At 46.3% G+C, this 3936-nt stretch overlaps 2 non-coding genes across 2 annotated transcripts; one reads left to right on the forward strand and one right to left on the reverse strand.

Moving 5' to 3' along the window:
* Window positions 1–381: 381 nt before the first annotated feature.
* Window positions 382–471, reverse strand: trnap-cgg (transfer RNA proline (anticodon CGG)). The gene is given in 2 exon segments: window positions 382–417; window positions 436–471. It is a non-coding gene; the product is annotated as a tRNA-Pro (tRNA).
* Window positions 472–3243: 2772 nt separating this feature from the next.
* Window positions 3244–3317, forward strand: trnai-aau (transfer RNA isoleucine (anticodon AAU)). The gene has a single exon. It is a non-coding gene; the product is annotated as a tRNA-Ile (tRNA).
* Window positions 3318–3936: the final 619 nt, after the last annotated feature.

Here is a 3936-nt window from a genome sequence, read left to right on the forward strand (position 1 = left end):
CCCCCCCTCCCCCTCCCCCTCCCGCCCACCTCCCCCACCGCCCCCGCACCTCCTCCACCACCACCCCCCTCCGCCCCCCCACAGCATTGTCAGACCTCAATTTCTTTCTGACCAAAATACAACTGAACACACGATGCAAGAATCCCTGACGCGACAAGCAATGGACAGCCCTGATTGATTCATTGGGATAAGTTTCCAGTCTGGTTCCGTGGGTGAACATTCTTGAAAACTTTTGATTTGAAGCATTGAGAAAATTGTCGGGATGTGTTGCTGGATTTCAAACCTGATCTGGAGACATGTAAATCCCGCCATCGAAAACGCAACGTGTTTTTTTTCCCAAATAAACAACCAACATTTGGAACCAAAACTGGCAACAAGTGAAGGCTCGTCCGGGATTTGAACCCGGGACCTCTCGCAACTCCATACAGTGCAACCCCCGAAGCGAGAATCATAACACTAGACCAACGAGCCGTGGGTGCGCTATTTCGTCAGCGAATAAACTTCTATTAACTGGCTATCCTTTCAGACTGTCATTTGAAAGGAACATTGAAGGAAAACACAGCAGATTCAGGGGGAAATGCGATCCTCGTTGTCTTAGACCCTGAATATTCAACAGGATGTTCAATGTTGGGATTGTAGCTTCTCTCAGCGAAAGAAATTCCCATCACATCAGTTCAAGGATTGTTGTGAAGAACAGATTGAGCAAAGTGTAGAAGACCAATGCGGAAAAGTGTGAGGTGATTCACGTTGGTAAGAGTAACAGGAGTACAGAAAAAAGGGCAAATGGAAGTGTCGACAAGTAGAGAGATCTCGGTGTACATGTGCATAGATCCATGAAAGTTGGCACCCAGGTTGATAAGGTTGTTAAGAAGGCGTACGGTGTGTTAGCTTTTATTGGTAGAGGGATTGAATTTCGGAGCCGTGAGGTCATGTTGCAACTGTACAAAACTCTGGCGCGGCCGCACGAGGAGTATTGCGTACAGTTCTGGTTGCCGCATTATAAGAAAGACGTGGAAGCATTGGAAAAGGTGCAGAGGAAGTTTACCAGGATGTTGCCTGGTATGGTGGGAAGGTCTTATGCGGAAAGGCTGAGGGACTTGAGGTTGTTTTCGTTAGAGAGAAGAAGGTGAAGAGGTGACCTGATTGAGGCATACAAGATGATCAGAGGATTGGATAGGGTGGACAGTGAGAGCCTTTTTCCTCGGATGGTGATGGCTAACACAAGGGGACATAGCTTTAAATTAAGGGGTGATAATTATAGGACAGATGTCAGAGGTAGGTTCTTTGCTCAGAGGGTAGTAAGGGCGTGGAATGCCCTGCCTGCAGCAGTTGTGGACTCGCCAACTTTAAGGGCGTTCAAATGGTCAGTTGGATAGGCATATGGATAATATTGGAATAGTTTAGGTTGGAGGGTCATTAGATTCGTTCCACCGGTCGGCACAACATCGAGGGCCGAAGGGCCTGTGCTGCGCTGTAAAGTTCTATACTCTATGGTTGTCCAGCTGGGGAAGACTGCACTCGCCTCGGTCCATTCTTACCTTTCTGGTCAGTGGCACAATATCACCCGCAATGGTCACTCTTCTCCCTCCTGTGTTGTCACTTCCCGAATCTTTGAAAGATTTATCCTTGGCTCCCTCCTATTTCTAGACCTCACCTCTCGGTGTCATAATCTGAAGATCAGTGTTAGTTTTCACACGTAAGCTGATAATACCCAGTTCCAGCTCACCATCAGCTCTCAGAACCAATCCCTCTTATTAAATTATTAGATTGCTTATCCAGCAGCTTGTACTCGATAAGCAGATAATTCCCCATTAAACATCTGGAAGGCCAAAGGTCCCACCACAAATTCCACTCCCAGTCAATGACTCCATCACTCTCCCTGGTCACTGTCGAGGCCGAAACAAACTCATATAACCTTGGCACATCATTACACCTGGAAATGAGATTCTGACCACTCATCTGTTCCTGCACCAAGGCCACCTGTTTCCAGCTGTGTAACTTCACACATTGTTGATAATACCTGATCTCAACTGCACCTGAAACCCTCATCCATGTTTTTGTTACCTCTCGACTTGCTGATTCAAATACACTCCTCCTGCAGATTTTGTTCCCTGAAGGACATTAGTAAACCGCATGAGGTTTTATAAAAATGGACAATTAATTCAGGGTTTGTCTTGAATTAAAACTTCACCATCTGCCCTTTTGGGTTTTGAACCCAGCTTCACCAGAGTATTACCCAGGATCTCTGGATTACTTGTCCACTGCCACTGCCTCCCCCAAACACTGCCAGGAATGGGATTTGAATCCTCACCTTTTCCATTACCCTCATGAAGATCTCAATCAAGTTCATTAACTATGGGATTATTGAGGGGCTTTCCTTAATTATTGTGCATTAGCACAGGTGGGTGTTATTTTTTTCCCCTCCGGTTATTATTTGGAGAATATTACACATTGAACAACAAAGAAGAACACAGCACAGGAAACAGGCCCTTCGGCCCAACAATTAAACTGATATTAAACTCATTGGACTGATTCTTACAGCCATTTCTGAAGAGGTGTCTTTACCCTTTGCAATTCTCCACTCATTTGGCACCACCCATATAACGAGCTGGGTTAGAAATTGCCTCCATTGCCTCTGCAATTTCCACCCTTATTTCCCTCAGTAACCATCGATCCGTCTCTTCCAGTCACCAGAACACAGCAATTAAGAACAGACATTGCGCATGGCACGTTGACTCTTCTACCATTCAATTCGATCATGAGACATTTATTTATTTGTCTTCATTGCCAGTCAGTGAAAACACAGTCACAATATGAGAAAAAAACAAGAACAGCAACAACAACATCAGGCAACACACATATAGAAATCACACTATGTTTCTGATAAGTGTTTTTCTTTTACCCTACAGTGCAGAAAGAGGCCCTTCAGCCCATCCAGTCTGCTCCGACCACAATCCTATCCAGGCCCTACCCCCATATCCCTGCATTTTTTACCCGCTAATCCCTTGAACCTTCGCATCTCAGGACACTAAGGGGAAATTTTAGCACAGCCAATCAACCTAACCCACACATCTTTGGATTGTTGGAGGAAACCGGAGAATCCGGAGGAAACCCACACAGACACGTGGAGAATGTGCAAACTCCTCTAATTGAAGCCAGGTCCCTGAAGCTGTGCAGCAGCAGTGCTGACCATTATGCTACCGTGCTGCCCCGATAACCGTCCGTGGACGTCAAATTGCCTGTGGCCGGTTTGCTCAGTTGGTTAGAGCGTGGTGCTAATAACGCCAAGGTCGCGGGTTCGATCCCCGTACGGGCCAGTTCACCTTTTCCCTCAAACTGAACGGTATTGGGCGGCACGGTGGTCCATGCTGAAATTGTCTCTGGATGTCGTGGGATGAGGGGCAAATACGTAGGGATATAGGGGTAGGGCTTGGGTGGAATTGTGGTCAGTGCGGACTCGATGTGCCAAATGGCCTCTTTCTGCACTGTCGGGTTTCTATGATTCTGTGAAGTGTTCCAAAAGTCACGACATTTTCAGCATTCAGAACAAATTCAGACAAAGTGTTTGAAATATCATCAATTCTATGCGGGGAAAACAAACTGTGAGCTTTAAGACATGACCCAAATTTCTGCAGTTTATACTGACATCCACCCAAAATACATTATCTGTGAATACATCATTTTCCAAGCTTGGGTTGTAAGGCCATGTATCAGAGAATAGGATAATGTAGAAGAGGCCCTTTGGCCCATCGAATCTACAGTGATGTATGAAATGCCCTGGCCTGCCCAACTAATTCCACTTGCCAACACTCGGCCCATTGAGCAGAAAGCAGGCTCAGTGCCACAGACTGAAAGGAGAACATAACATAAGAACAGAAGAAATAGGAGCAGGAGTAGGCCATCTAGCCCTTCGAGCCTGCCCCGCCATTCAGTAAG

Source organism: Carcharhinus amblyrhynchos, unplaced genomic scaffold (genome assembly GCF_965287045.1).
Source record: "Carcharhinus amblyrhynchos unplaced genomic scaffold, sCarAmb.v2.hapA scaffold_42, whole genome shotgun sequence".
Lineage (NCBI taxonomy): Eukaryota > Metazoa > Chordata > Chondrichthyes > Carcharhiniformes > Carcharhinidae > Carcharhinus > Carcharhinus amblyrhynchos.